The sequence below is a fragment of the Sesamum indicum genome, linkage group LG7 (genome assembly GCF_000512975.1).
Source record: "Sesamum indicum cultivar Zhongzhi No. 13 linkage group LG7, S_indicum_v1.0, whole genome shotgun sequence".
Taxonomy (NCBI): Eukaryota; Viridiplantae; Streptophyta; class Magnoliopsida; order Lamiales; family Pedaliaceae; genus Sesamum; species Sesamum indicum.
The window spans coordinates 262,597-279,504 of NC_026151.1; the positions used below are offsets into that span (position 1 = coordinate 262,597).

General features: G+C 36.7%; 1 long non-coding RNA gene across 3 annotated transcripts; it reads right to left on the reverse strand.

The window, feature by feature from the left end:
* Window positions 732-3,012, reverse strand: LOC105165887. Of its 3 annotated transcripts, none has more exons than XR_848114.2 (4): window positions 2,794-3,012; window positions 2,212-2,572; window positions 1,691-1,829; window positions 732-1,520 (listed from the first exon to the last, which is right to left on the reverse strand). It is a non-coding gene; the product is annotated as an uncharacterized LOC105165887 (long non-coding RNA). The 3 variants fall into 3 exon arrangements; XR_002287409.1 differs by having other exon boundaries at window positions 752-904; XR_002287410.1 differs by having other exon boundaries at window positions 753-895.

Here is a 16,908-nt window from a genome sequence, read left to right on the forward strand (position 1 = left end):
AGATGGATGTATGAGAAGAACCTTTCGAATATGGCCAGTCTTACTCTGGAGTTTTAGGATGTTGTGCCTACATTTATAGAATGGGCAAAATCTCAACATGCATATATAGATGGTGAGAAAATAAAGTGTCCTTGTCGAAAGTGTAACAATGAAGTTTTCAGAATCACAGACGAGGTAAATTCGATTTGTTTATGAAAATTTTTATACCGGAGTATTATAATTGGACTTCCCATGGAGAGAAGATGGTGCAGGAGTATTTTGAAGCCGTCATCGCGGCCCCATTGCAGGAGGAGCAAATTCTCGTTTCTCATGTTGTGCAGAGTATGCCTTGGGGTGATGAGACGCAAAGGATGGTTTTTTATGCCGTCGGGCCGACTGTCAGGTCTTCTCATTATAACCAGGATGGTGTGCCTGATGATGGTACGAGGTCGTATCCTACTGATACAGAGCCTAGTTCATATTACGGTGGGGGCCCCTACGATTATGCATCTGGGCAAGTAGATCGGTTTCACGATGTAGTGCATGCTAAGCAGCTGTTGTAGAATGGTTGCACCTAATCTCAATTGGGGGTTGTAGCTGAGTTGGTGAATATCAAAACCAATGGTCATATTTCTCAACATATATATGATTGAATATTGTAGTTGGTTGATTATATAGTGCCCCCAGACCACACCCTGCCTTGGGATTGAAGCATAAGATATAAGGAAAATGTTTTGGAGGTCAGCAGCTAAGAGACCACAGCATGAAGAAGAAGAATCTCATACAGGAACCACAAAAGAAGTTCCTCTAGTGCTCTCCGCGAGCTTCCTACGGTTTTTCTGGCTGTTCTCCTGATTTTCTACAATTCTAAGCCCTTGTTCATCCAGGATGGTCCTTTCTTTCTCTAAATCAAAATCTGGAAGGACTGAAATAACATATTTAGTAATGCAAACAACAAACCTTTTCTTTTCTTTTTCTGTTGTGACCCTAACAGATGTACACTGAATCTCTTTATAGTGCCATCCTATCAAAGAATAAATGCAACATAAAAGTCTTCACAAATCATGGATACTTTATTTCAAAGATCATCTTAAAGGCAACTTCTAGATTAATCAGCATCTCCAGTTTAATTCAAGCTGCAAGACAGCAGTTGATCAATATTGTTGACTATGTCGACAACGTTAAGAAAACAGAGAAACGGAAATGTAATGAAAACAATATAACCATCTAAGTTCATCACTAATGCAATGTAAAATTGTTGTGGCAAATGACTACTATAAGGGTGGAAGGAAATAAAATATCCATCAACTTGACGGAAAGAAGCAATTGTAAACCAAAAATAAAGGGCAAACTTGATATTACGCAAGTTGGATATGGGCTGGATCACTTATCAGACTTCATGAGATCTGATAAGTTATCACAAAAATAATCCAAATAGTGTCTGGCCCGTCCAATAAACTCGTGCCGTAGTATTGCAAAGGGAACGCATGAGTAGACTGGTTGGATGGGTCTATCCATCCCAATCACGCTTTGTAATGGGCCTAAGTACATGCCAGAAGTACACAGTAAAATATGCAGCAATATAACTAGATTCGCAGTCAATGATCAGTAAAGGTACTATCCTAGCACATAAACTAAGAAACATAGCAAGAAGTAAGTAGATAATAAGAAAATTGTAAGGAAAAAAAAAAAAAAATTGTGTGAATAGTACCTTTCCAGAAAGTAGCGACAGCATATACTGGGGTAGTGGATGATGATGAATTGGACTTTTCTCTCTCTGATCCTCCTCCTTGTGACCCTTCCATTGTTGCTCTTAATGTTTCACGACTCTCACCCTTCACTTTTATTTACTGCATTCAAATATTAGATACCTCTAAGTCAAAGAGTTGTAATCCTCTAAAATATCTCTACAAAATACAAGTAGAACACAACAACAAAGATGTTTACAGTTTTAACTTAACAAATCAAACACAACCTAGCAGGTAGAGAATTACATCAAATTAGTTAATTAATAAACTTGTTGGATTTTCTTATTCTTGTGCACAGGATCGATCTCACCCTGCACCTTCCGGCTTGTGAAATTTCTATTGGTAATCACAAAGCAAATGAGAATCGAGAAAAGGTCATCCAACGCCCAAGAAAACAGAAAGGTGGTGGCAGAACTCCAAAGAAGAGGTAGAAACAAGAAACAAGAAGATGAAGGAAAGAAGTATAGGAGAAGAAAGCACATACCAGCAGTCGAGACGGGAGAGAATAAGAGGCCAGGTGCTCAGTGTAACACCAGGGCTTTTTTCCCTTTCTTTGGAAAAAAAATGTCTAGATCACCAAGTTTCCAGTTATTCCTCTAGTCTCAATTGATTTGTAAGAGGAGCTTGGGTCCCCCCCACCCCATAGGAAAAATATATATAATTCTGGCAGATTTACCAGTTGTGCTCTTTCACAATAGACGACGTAATCAATGGACGGACCTTCCCCTGAACCTGTTTTTCCTGTCTTCTAATTATTTATTTAGATCTATAAATCCTACGTAAATACATGGCCATGGGGTTCGAAGTTAACCATTAACATTATTTACCAATGCGATGCCCAATACCTGTGTTCAAGAGGCGCATGTAAATACATAGATACAAGTATATATAACAGACAAGTTTCAGTTGAAAAATGCCGATTGCATATGCATGAATATTAATTCTTGAAGAAGCTCCTGATAAATTTTCGTTAAAATAATAAGATTGAAAAAATAAATTGAGAAAAACACCAAACAAAAGAAAGGGAAATTTCCGAATCGTACAAATTAGGTAATGATATGATAACCTGAGAGGAGCGGGCAGCGAGGCGACAGAGCAACGCCAACTGAAGAAGAAGAAGAAGAAATGGTTTGAAGTATTTGAGAGAGGAAGGTTCCTTCTCTTTTTGTGATCAGTATGTAGGTTGCTGCTGCTAATTCTGTGATCTGGGATTTGGGATTATGCATTAAAGGGCACATGGAGCACGGCAAGTAATCGTTACGTGCTTAGTGAGATCTCTACTCTGTATTTTTCTGTGGGTTAAATCATTTGATATAGGATAGGAAATGTGTAAGAAATTCAAACCCCTCGCCCCCCTCTCCCAAAAAAATAATTTAATAAAAACAAAACAAATTATCATTCTATATTTTTTAAAATGAAGTAAAAACAATCCTAACATGTTTGCTAAGTTACAAAATAGGTTTTTCTTTTTTTTGGGTAAAATGCAAAAATTCCTCCTATGGTTTTGAAAAAAGTAAAAAAACCCATGTCATAAGAACATAGGGTATATGCTCCATTGTACTTTCTAAGAGTTTGTTTGTGTAGGGTATAAAGTGGGTACATAAGAAAAGTTGAAGTAAAAATGAATATATAAGAAAAATATTTTGATGGTTTGGTGTTAGACTAAGGACTAAGAATTGAAACATAGTGGAGGAGAGAGAGAGCTAATAAGACAAGAAATTGAAATTTTTCATTTTGGGAACTTCCCTCCATTCCTTGCTAACAACTCCCTTTTAATTATGTTGCGCAACAACTATTATTTTCTACTCTAACTAGATGAAAGAAAAGTGTCATACATCCTTTGATTTAGTACTAACATGCAACCCTATTCACTACTAGTTGGATTAGACTTCCCTTTTTTTAGTTCATATATAGGGCTGGTCTCTATGGCCTTCTTTAGGGCCTGGTGACTGGGTTTGAAGGTGGCCTAAGCTCAACAATGTATGCAAGCCCAGTTGTATCAATTTCGGTCCATTGGAATCAGCCTTGTCCACAAGGCTAGAGTGTGGGAATTGGGCTATGAAATTCTCCAGCGGTTCCCAAGTGGCTTCTGCCTCAGTCTGCTTGTGCCATTGAACCAGAATTTCTTTAGTTTGCCTTAGATCTTTTGTGTAGAAAGGAGAGTCCAAGATTTTAGATGGCACATCAGTCGGCAGGGTTTGTCGGACAGTTGCGGCAAGGGAGCAATTAGAGTCGGGGGATCTCCAAAGCATGATTTGAGGAGTGACACATGAAAAACTAGATGGATTCTTATGGTTGGTGGTAGCTCCAATTCATTAGCAACACGAAATGGTCTGAAATACCTATTGCCGAGCTTTTGGTATGAGCGGCGCTCCACTAATTGCTGGCGATATTGTTGTAACTTGAGGTAGACCCAATCCCACTTCGAATTCCCTATCAGACCATTTTTTCTGTTTCTTTTTTTTTTTTTTTTTTTGCTTAGTTTGTCATGCATTATCTTGCCTTGTGTAGGTTTGAGCAAAGGACCTGAAGGATTCATTAAGGGTGTTGAAGGGATTTATCAAGCGAACTTATATTTGAGTTTTTCGACGAGTAAGAAGGGAGGGATGGCGGGTTTTGCCATAGAGAGCTTGGAAAGGCGGCATGCCAATCGCACTGTGGAAGGAAGAGTCGTACCAATACTCCGCCAAAGGAAGGAACTTGACCCACATTTTTAGGTTCATTGCAAACAAAGCAGCGCAGGTGTCTCAAGGCAACAATTGAGGACCTCGATTTGTCCATCCGGCTGAGGATGATAAGCACTCGCGGTCACTGACAATCACCCTAGGTATGCCGTGTAAATGGTATATTTCTGTGAGAAAAGCCGAGGGCAAGCTAACAACAGTGAAATATGTTGGAAGGGTGACGAAGTGTGCAAATTTGGTGAGTTGATCCACCACCACCTAAATTACCATTTTTTCAGATGACGAACGCAAATGTGTGATAAAATCCATGGAGATTTCCTCCCAAACTTGGCTAGCAATCGGAGTGGTTGAAGGAGACCATAAGGTATTTAGGTGGAGTACTTGCATTGGTTACACACCACACATTTAACCACAATTTTCTTAATGTCATCCTTCATTTTTAGCTAATAGAGTCAGTTGCTAGTCTGGATATAGTAGCTTTGACACTCGATTTACCTCCCAGTGGAACTTGACTATGAGCTTTGGGGTCAAATTAGACTCACGTGGAATAAGCAGACAATGTATAAAATATAGGAGGCCATTTCACAACAAATAACAGGGTTTGTGAGATATATGTTGGGATACCTGAGAGATAAAATCTTTTCCAAGCTGATGTTGAGCATAGAATTGGTGAAGGGCAGTGATAAATATAAGGAAATGGAGCTGACTGGAAGGAAGGAAGGTATCCTTGATAATGCGCCAGCCATAATGTTTCCCTTTTCTATTTTGTAGTGTATCTCATAGTCATAGCCAATCAACTTTGAAAGTCACTTCTGTTGCTCAGGAGTTTGTATAATTTGTGTCATTAATTTCCTTAATGCTTTTGTGATCCGTGTAAATGCGGAAAGGCCTACCTAATAGATATTGTCGCCATTTCTTGATAGCCTCGGTGATGGCATATAGTTCCCGGACGTAGGCCGATTTGAGGGCTCATCATTTTGCTAAAGAAACAGAGAGGGTGGTTGTTTTGGGATAGAACAACACCTACTGCCAATCCCAGAGCATCCTTGGTGACATTAAAAGGAGCTGATAAATTAGGCTACGCCAAAATCGGTGGAGAACAAGGGAGGCTTTCAGACTTTCAAAGGCCAAGTTGTTGTAGAAGACCAAGCGAATGCCCGCGCTTTGAGCAAATCTGTGAGAGGGCCGGCGATGGTGGCATAGCCCCTCACAGACCGTTGGTATAAACCTGCCAAGCTTAAGAAGGCACTCAAATCTATACTAGATTGAGGGGTGGGCCATGAGTGTATATTTTTTCTTTTTTTAGGTAGTTTATTATGGAATAAAAGAAATAAGAAATTTTCTTTTGCTAGATGTAAAAAATATAGTCAATAAAATAAAAAATTAAATGGATAAAGAAATATTGGGTTCCATCGTTTCTGTGGTTACTTCTTAAACGGTGAGGTCTTCTCTATACACAGGAGCATTTACTTCATTTAATCAATATTTTTGGAAACTTGTATAATTCACACCACACTCTTTGGCTCTACCTATGAATTAACCAGTGACAGGTCTTTCACAATCAAACCCACTTATATAATAACGGTATTTAATTGTGAAAGTTAGCTAGGTAGCTGACCTCTGTAGTTTGTTCTTGACTGAGTAAGAACGTTGTTTTTATGTTTTTTTTTTAATTTCAACAAATTTGCTCCGATTAATGGATAATCATTTACTACCAATAGAGAATTGCTTCTCATCTTAAATTCAGGTGATTGGGTTTGCACCAATGGACACCATAAACTTTATACATAACAGTGGGATTGATTTGCTTATCTTAGATAGCGAATGGAGTTCCTCTTTCATTCTATCTTATTCATTGGTACTCATCATTCATACTAAAAAAGCGGGTTTCTTGCTTTTTTTTGAAGTTTTGTGGGTCAGGTTGCACTCCATGAACCGAAATAACGTGCCATAAGTAATCAATAGATAGCATATTGAAAGTGCATTTGGAGAACTTAGCAATTAATTACTGAGCAGTGACTCCAATATCAAAGTAAATGTGAAAAGGATTTTTATCCAAGTAATATTATAAACCAAGATACATAAAAAAAATGATAACGAACCTTCAAAGATAAGATCGTAGCAAATTATTCATCGCCGATTGGAATGTCGAGGGGGCATTTCTTAAGCCAAAGGGCATGATGAGAAATTTATAATGGCCATCAATGGCTCGAAAAGCCATTATGAGTATACTCTCCGAAAACATACGGATTTGGCGGTAGCCAAATCGTAAACCGATTTTGGAGAAAAATCAGGCACCATGGAGCTCGTCAATGAGCTCATCCACCATAGCAATAGGAAACAATCCTTAACTGTGATAACATTAAGGGCGTAATAGTCGGGGCAAAATTGCTAAGAGTCGTTTGTCTTTCTAACAACAACATCGCAGATGAATTAGGAATAGTACACGGGTATATGAGGCCATCCTTCAACATCTCCGCAATTTTTTTCCATCACTTCCTCTGGCATTGGAGGTAACGATATGGCCTAATGTTGATGGGGTTGGAGTGGGGTAGTAGGTGTATATGATGATCACGTGGGCGGCAAAGAATGAGAAGTGGAAAAACCTGCTTAACAATATTGGACAAGCTGGGCCGAGTCTGCGAGAAAGACATTGATGGTTGTAGAGTCAGTAGGTGAAAGAGTAGTTTGGCTGTTTGTGGATGGTGTGGAAGGGCCTTTAATGTGGATCATGGCAATGACATGCAAGAAAGTAATGGAATCGGTAGAAAGTAGCCGACATAGTTGATGGAAAGTGGTGGAGGAGATAACGGAACTGTCCCCTTTAATGGTGATCATAGAACCATGGTGGTGGAATTGCATAGATGGTAACTGAAATCCAAAATGAAGGACTCGAGGCATTGAAGCCATTGTACACCCAAGACGACATCAACCATTTGAATAGGGATAAGGTAAATGGAATGGTAAAAGTGTGATGTTAAATAGCCAAAGGAACAACCTCACAAATGCTGAAACAATATAAAGAGGTGTCGTTGGAAACCATTACAGCAAACAATGGAATAGTATCAATGGAAAGTTGAAGGTGGTGAGCAACTCATGGTTGAAGGATGTTGTGCAAGCTACCCTAATCAATGAGTACGCTGATAGGTAATCTTTTAATGTTGGCACAGACATGAAGAGTGCGTGGAGAGAGAGAGCCAGAAATGGCACTTAAAGCTAGTTAGAAATGCTGGTGCAAAGAAAGAGAAGTTCAATTGTGCAATGGGACTTGAGGAGGATATGAGACACTGTGTCATGGAGATGTAGGATGTGGGTCATCAGGAGGTAAAAATGATATCAGGTTTTCCCATTTCTTCCTCCCATAGAAGGAGGAGAAATTATTTAGCCTTGCACTGGTGCCCTAAATGGAATTTCTCATCACAGTTAAAACATAGGCCCTTGGCCCGTCTTGTTTATATTTCGGTTGGTATTATAGGTAGTAGTGCTCGAGGCTAGGCTAGTGGAAGTGCGAAGTGTGGTGGGAGGGTAGGTAGTAATGCTAGTAACTGGGCTGTTGGGCGGCAGAAAGTAAGTGTAGCAGATGATAAAGGACAAGCCAGGTATGACTGATTAGCCAATTTTGACTCCAAAAGCTTTGCAAGGCCGATGGCTTTGGAGATATTACCTAAATGAAGGACAACCATTTTATGCTGAATATCTAGCAGAAATCCCAACAAAAAGCAATTACGATGGAATCGGGAGAGAGACCCGCGACTCTATTACATAGATGTTCAAACTCCAATTGATAATCCGTAATAGAACTCAGCTGCCTGACTTTATAAATCTTGGTGGTGGTTCTCATAAGACAATGGGCCAAAATGTAACTCTAGTGCACTAAGAGAGTCTGGCCAAATGGTGAGAAGGTGGTTGTTATGCATCCATTTAAACCATCTAGAGTGTTCCCAATCATATAACAAGAAACAGGCCAAAAGGCGTTGCTTGGTCGGTATGGAGTAGTAGGTGCAAAATTACTCGGCTTGAAAAACCCAATCAAGTGGGTTAGAGCTATCAAATCGAGGCAGTTGTAGCTTTGGCGGCAAGGGTGGAGCATCAATTTATGTAGGTGTGGGCATTAAGGCAGGATATGAAGGAGGAGTGACAAGATGCTTTGAGTTAGAAGAGGAGGTAACATTAGTAAGCTTGAGTTGAAGGTCAGTCATTGCGCCCAAGGTTGAATCATGCCTAGCATCCATGGTGGAGCGGAGGTCCTACACGATGGCCAGGAGTTATGCCACCAAGTCTTGGATGAGTTGAAGCTCCGTTTGTGATTGCTAGGAAGTAAAAGCACTAAGTTGTTAGACTAAGGGCCAAGAATTGAAACAGAGTGGGGGAGAGAGAGCTAATAAGACAAGAAACTAAAACTTTTTGTGATTGAATTCCCCTACACTCCTTGCTGACAACTCCTTTTAATTTCGTTGCTCAACAACTATTGTTTTCTACTCTAGCTAGATGAAAGACAAGTGTCATACATCCTTTGATTTAGTACTAACATGCAGCCCTATTCACTACTTCTTGGATCGGACTTCCCTTCTTTTAATTCATATATTAGGTTGACCTATGTGGCCATCTATTAGGTCTGGTTACTGGGGTTGAAGGTGGCCCAAGCTCAACAATGTGTACAGGCCTAGTTGTATCATTTGGTTAAGGAGAATAGTTGGAGAGAAAGTAAAACTAGATGTGTATGAAACTCTTTCGAGGTTCAATTTTATTTTCATCTAAAATTAGGAGAAAAATGTGGAAGTTTAAGGCAAAAAAGATAAAAAAAATGCATATTTTATTTAAATTTGAATTCTTTATTTGAAGACATTGGTAGTAATTTTATTTATTTAAATTGAATAGTTTCAATACTCATTTTGATGAATATTTTTATTCTTGTTTAATGAATTATTTTTCATAATAAGGTTTTAAAAATTTTGATATACTAAAATTATTTTAGTATAATATAACTTATTTATTTTCTAATACAAAATGAAGAGAAAGGGTTAATCAGTAAAATAATTATAAAAATTAGTATTTTCTTCTCAGTCTCTTTTTTCTCGTACCAAACAAGAGAAAATATTTGAGATTTAGTCACATTCTAATTATGTCAAACAACTTGAAGAAAAAGTATTATTCTTTCCCTCCCTTTACCTTTTCACTTATCATCACCATTTCTTCTCACTTGAACAAAACAAACCCTGAAATACTAATATAATTGAATTTTGAGTGATTGGACCGTTATTTCCTTATTTCTTATAATTGTTTGATGTGTGTTAGTGAATTTTGATCTTTGGATGTTATAAACTATTCATAACAATTTGATTTTAAATTTTAAGAATCAAGGGTACAAACTGTAAGCTTTTCAAATTTAAATATTATATTTAAATAATATAGGATAAATAAATGATGAATAATGACAACCAGCTAATCATAAATTCTTTAAGATCAAGGGTCCATATTAAAAAAATTGAGTTTATAATTTTATACTATATAAGTTTGTATAATAAATAAATATATTTAGCCATTATATATAAAATAAGGGTGAATAGCAATTTACCCTCCTCTAATATTAAAAATGAGCAAGCTCTTCCCGATGAAAAATAAATAGCAATTTACTCCCTGTGTTTTAAAAAATGAAGCAATTTACCTCCTTAAGTATTTCATTTTCTAAAAATAGGAGGGGAGGGGGATAAATTGCTACATTTCGAAAAATACAGGGGGATAAATTGCTATTTTATTTTCATAAGGGGGATGTTTGCCTATTTTCTATAACACAGGTAGGTAAATTGCAATTTACCATATAAAATAAACAATAGTAAATATATAAATGTGATATACATATATAGGCACAAGAGATGGCAATCACCGTTGTCACATCTGGACAACAGCTATGGCCGTCATTACCCCATAATTCGCTTTTTTTGTCGCCCAAAGAAGGAGAAGGCCTTCTCCTTACGCTCACAATCTGGCAGGAGAAGGGTGGCCCTTCTCCTTCTCTGGGCAGAAGCTCCCTGTCGCCCAGTGGCCATCGCCGCCATCTAAAGATGCGACGACGACTGTCATCGCCTATATATATTATATAAAACTAATAAAACTTATTTAAAATTTAAATATTTGTAACTTAAAAAATATTTTTTTATTCATATAAATATATAATTTTTTGTAACTTTTTATTTATAAATAAATTTATATACTAATTTACTAAAATAGTAGTATACTTGTGAAACTAAATAATAACATTAATTAATAATGTATATTGTAAATAAATAATAATAAAACATCTTTTATTTTTTAAGAAATTATAGTAAAAGTTTAACTAATATAATTTATTGCTATTTGTTTAAAGTCAAATTGCAATTATTAAATGCCGCTTGTGCTATTTATATTAGAAATTAGATCGATTTTGACATTCTCGCTTGCTAAAAGTGGGTGGGAAAAAAAAAAAAACTTTAGTGCTCGTATGTGGACTAGTAAAATATCCTACTCCCCGTCAAAAAATTGAAAGAATGGAGTTTTCTATGTTGAATTATATATATCACAGGGGGTCTTAAGCCTAACTTTTTTAATATAGGGTCGTTTTTTGCAACTTCATAAAAATACAATGTGGATTTTTGCATTTTACCCTAATTTTTTTAGAAAAATTTTAATCTAAAATTAAAATAATATTTATTCCCTTATTTAAAAATTGTTGGATCTTGATTTCAATCCATGGTGTAAATTTAACTAATAAATCAACAACGTATACTTTATTTAATTTGAATCAATGATTTATATTTAAATAAGTATACAACTAAAGTTATATACATTGGATAACAAATAAATTTGAATATATGAGTATGTTTATATATCTATATATATTTATATATATATAGAGAGAGAGAAAAGGGGAGGGGAGCAGGAAAGAGGGGAAAGGACGACGTGGTTGGGGAGAAAATGTATATTTATATAATAAGTTGAATATATTAGTCTATTTATATATCTATATATATATATATAGAGAGAGAGAGAGAGAGAAGGGGAGGGGAGCAGGAAGGAGGGGGAAAGGACGATGTTATTTGGGAGAAAAGAGGGCAGTGAAAAATCTGGGGAGAAAGGAAAGGAGGGGCCGGCAGTAGTGTTGAAGAGGACGGGGAAGGGCAAGGGGGCATGACAAGGAGGGTGGGTGGGAGTGTCCATGGTTCATCAGTTCGACGAAGTAAGATAATATTTTATTATATATATTAATATTTTTATATATAAATATATATTTATGTATTAATATATTAAATATATATAATAGTACTTTTGAGAGAAAATGGTGATATTTTTGCTGAAAATTCAAAGAATCAATATACGCAAACAGCACAAAGACAAAAAACGAATACCCAGAAAGAAATAAATAGAAATGAAACAAACAACTAAACATTGTCAATATTTAGAATTCTATGGAAAGCTTGCCTTGTCGCATCTTGACGCTCAGCATCCAGATAACGATTCTGCAAGCATGCTTAGTAGCCAAGAACACGAGCCATGTGAGCATTAGTAGGCAGGTCTGTGTTCTAAAACATCAACTTGTTACGAGCCTACCGTAGAAACTAACAAACGAGAAAGACACGACATAAACCATCCTTATCCATATTCCTGTATAACGCTCGGAGCCAAAGTTCCGGGTTATTGTGAGCACACTACCACTGACTATAAGGGAGACTAGAAAGTGCCCACACCAAGCGAGGATAGTGACAACGAAGAAGGACATCCTCGACTTCATCACTACACCAAGGACAACCATCGTCTATCCGAACACCACATGGTGCCAAGCGAGCTGCTGTAGACAACGCCTCATGAAAGATTTTCCATGCAACACAGTTGCACCTTTGGGGGAACAACTGCTCACCAGATACATTCGAACAGTGTGAAGACGACGACGAAGCTCCAGAGGTGCCCCAAGTACCACCTTCTTTGATCATGACGAGATAAACGCTACGCAAGGAATAGCACCCGTGTTGCTCGTAATGCCACCTAAGAGCATCTGGGCGTCCACGATTCGTTGGAATATTCAAAATCAACTCCACATCCTTAGGTTTGAAGATAGTCTCAACTAGAGCCTCGTTCTAATCCCCTCCATCAAACAAAGAAGCCACTGTTTCATTAAAAGGAAGTTGATTGGGAGTAGTAATGACTAAAAAAGAAACGGGCCTAGGAATCTAACGACCTGACCACATATAAATCGACGTTCCATCTCCAATCTGCCATTTAGACCCAAGAAGTATCACAGTTTGCGCTGCCAGAATGCTCCTCCACGTGAACGAGCTCACTTGACAAACCTGAACAGTGAGGGAATCGGATGTGGGGAAGTACTTGTGTTTGAGCATGCAACTAGTAGGTTGTGCGAATGGAAAACAATCCGCTAAAGTTTCTTGGCGAGCATCGCAAGATTAAAAGTACACAATTTTCAGAACAAGTCCCCCCTCCTCTTTGCGAGCACAAATTTTATCCCAAGCAATCCAATGAATTTACCGTACCTCTTTGTTGTGCCAGAAAAAATCCGCAATCATGCTTTCAATGTCCTGGCAGATAGAGTGTGGCACCATGAAGCAGCTCATCACAAATGTTGGCATCGTTTGGACGACCGATTTAAGCAAGATTGCCTTCTCCGCTTGTGATAGATTTTTACATTTCCAACTTTGGAGCCGAGAGCACACCCTATCTTTAATGTTAAAAAAACCTCCCGTTTCGATCATCCGACAACTGTTGGCATGCCCAACTACTTCTCGTTTTAGCCTCCACTGGGACCCCAAGGATTCCAGCAAGGGCCTCTCATCCTAAACTCGGAGCATTCTTGCAGCAGACTAAAAAAGATTTTTTAAGGTTAACTTTAAGGCCCGAGACCACCTCTATTTTGCCCAATATACAGTGAATGTGATGCATAACCTCTTACAAGGCTTGATAGAAGAGCAACATATCATCCGCGAAAAGTAGATGAGAGATCCGAGGCCCTCCACGACTTACCGCCACCCCATAAATTACACCAGTTGCTTCGGCTTGACTCACGAGATTACTAAGTACCTCTACACAAAACAAAAATAGGTAGGGGATAGGGGGTCTCCTTGATGGAGCCCCCGTTGTGGATAAAAGTAACCATTTTCTGATCCTAAAGCATAACCGAGTAAGAAACAATGGACACAAAATAACAAATAAGAGATAAAGGAAGAATGAAACCTAGTCTAGCAAGCACTCTCCTAGGGAAGATCCATTCTACTTGATCATAAGCCTTACTAAGGTATAACTTAATGGCGACATGACCCACCGAACCCCAGTCCTTATGTGCTAAGTAGTGATTGACTTCATAAGCAACTAAGACATTATCAGTAATAAGTCTAACAGGTAAGAAGGCGGATTGGGTTTCAGAAATAATGCAAGAGAGAAACGGTTTGAACCTATTAGCTATCGCTTTAGAAGCTACTTTATAAGTAGTGTTACAGAGGTAGATAGGACGGAAGTGGTTCATAGTTTCAAGACTGGGGCACTTGGGTATAAGTGTTGAAATAGGTGATCAAAAGCCTATTAGATTGACTATTTTGAGAACCATTCAAGCAAATTTTATTTATGTAATATTGTCCCGATGAATATGGTAAGTATTCGTTTCCGGCACATGTGTCTGTTTTGCTTGCCAAATTATATCAAGCATTGCTTGGACATCACAACAGATACCCATAGACCACATTAACAATCATGCAACAGTTGGACTGCGCATTGAATGGCAGTCATGAAACCAACTGTTTAGGCTTGAGTCTGAAATGTTTCAAGTTGAGGACCTCGAGACTAGGCATTGAGAGTCCTACTAAGGCTTGCATTAAGAGTCGCATTTATTTGATGAGTGTCATGTTTCATCGGCGATAGACGTGGAATGTTTATGCGATCTTAATGGGTTGATTGACTAGGTGCCGAATTGTGACGTCCGTAAAATTTTTCACATAATTAGGAGATTAATTGATAATTATTTAAAAATTTAAAATTAATTATAAATAAATTATATATTAAAATTGGGATATAATAAAACTTGAACGGATTACTTTGGACTTCGTTATAATTTTTGAAAGTAAATTATATTAATTAGAAAATTAGAAAGCACGCAATGGTAATTATTAAAAATATAAAATATAAAAAAAGAAAAAGAGAAAGAATGAAATGAGGAATTGGTGGCACAAGACCATGCGGGTACAAAGCCCCACCCAAGCTACCGCCTCACTCTCTCTCTCTCTCTATTTTATAAATTTCATGGACAAAAGTAAAGGAAACTCTATTTCCAATTTCGACTTCGCTGCAACTTTGAAACAGGTAAGAATTTGTTAAGTTAAAATTATTAGTAATTATTTAAGTGGAGTATTTTACGATTCTGGCTATTTAAATTAATGTCGAAGTAAATATCACATTTGATATAAAAATGATATAGTTAGTTAAATTAAATTATTAAATTTGTTAGATTTAATTATTATTATAGTTAATTTACACAATTCCATCGAAATGATTAACCAAATATGTAATTCTAGGTATTATTGTTTAATTAAATTATATAATAATGATAAATTGGTAGAAAATTTATAGAAATATTCTGAAAATTATAATTGAGAAATATTATGTTATTAAATAGGGAAAAAGAGGTTTAACAATACTCTAATTTAGGGATGTTATTAAAAACGACAATTATATATATATAAGGTGTTTGATTAAATAAATTCTTAGGAATTAGTTGATAAATTAAATATATATTTGAGAAGCTTAGAAAATATAGTCATTTAAAAAAATGGAAAATGTATTTGGACTTTAATATAAATGAAATATTAAAATATTGTTAAAAAATATAGGAACATTATATAATATCTTATTTAGAGTTTATAATATTCTAAATATATTGATTATATGTATAATATCATATTATAGGGCGTGACGACAAAATAGAGGATTGAGCAGTCCCTTGTGAAATGGAAGCATTTTGGGATTTAAGGTAAGTATAGCCAATTGAGTTTATATATATATTGATATGTTTGGTATTATATATATTTGCTTCCTATATTTGATGGTGAACTTGGCTTAATATTTATATACATGGATTTTATATATTGGTTCTTGTATAAGTAGCTGTGGACTATTTGTTATATTACCTTAATATCGGTAGAATTGCTACTATGTGTCATATATGCTTGTAATGAATGAACGTGAGAGTGGTATGATTATGTGATCGTATAATTGATTGTTGTATAAAATCGAATCAAGAAGTTATTACTGAGTAAGTAATTATTACAGAGATTAGAATGATGATCGTGAATTGAAATAAAAAATGGTACTTACCTAATTGAGAACATAGTCAATGGTTACGATAATGTGATTGATGATGTAATATGAAAAATATATGAGTTTAGTTAGGTACCATGGCGCGTAGGGTACCAGGGTATTCCGAGTAGTGGGAAATATCTTGTGCTTTTAGCTTCACACTGAGGTGGGTGGGGATACCATGCTTTTTGTGATGTCAAGTGTTGATATTGCTACATATTGGAGTAGAGAGTGCGAGATATCACATACAGCGGGTATCCTGTGCTATATATGATATGACGTTGATGAGATGATGATAATAGCCAGTGAAATCATTGATTAATGCACTCTAATTAGAGTAAGTATGGCCTTTAGTTAATAAACAATAACGTCAAATATTGATTGATGTACAGTCATGGGCATACATTATTCCTTATATCTGCTATTGCTATATGACAAATATTTGTTGATTGATGTGATTGCATTGTACGTGACTTGCGGTCTATGTATATATATAGACTGGTTAGCTATACTTATTGAGTAGGCAGCTCATTCCTTGCCACGTACTTTTCAGGGAATAGGTCACATTGACTAGCCATATTGGACTTTGAGCAGTGCCGTCGTTCTTATTAGGTGGGTCAGTCGTGATATCTGAAGTCGGAGTTTTTGGCTGTTTGGTTGTTAAAAATTCTAATCTTTTATCGGGTTTACTTTTAAAATTATAGTACTACTTTGCTTGAGGTTATGTACATGAGGACATCTGGTGAGAGTAAATATAAACTTTGGTGGTATCTATTATCTTTTATGATATATATATATTATATTGATAAATTAGAATTTTATTTTACGGGTTAAAAGGGAATTACTTAAGAATGAGTTATAATTAAGGAAAGGATGAAATAGTGCTAATTAAATGTAGTGAGTAGGTGTGCTACATTTGGGTGGTATAAGAGCAGCTTTACGTTTCTAGGGTAATAGGTTGATTGTGAGATGTCTCTAATACTTGAATTGTTTAATGTAGGATGTCTTCTCAAGGTGCACATACTGACCCAGTAGCTAGTAGGGAAGAGTCGGCGGAGTCCGTATAGGGCTTAGTGGCACCTGAAAGTGCAGGTGGGATGGAGATAGGTCGAGAGGGTGGTGGTGCTGATGCTCCAATTCCTCCTGTGGTGCTCCAGTAGCAGGATTAC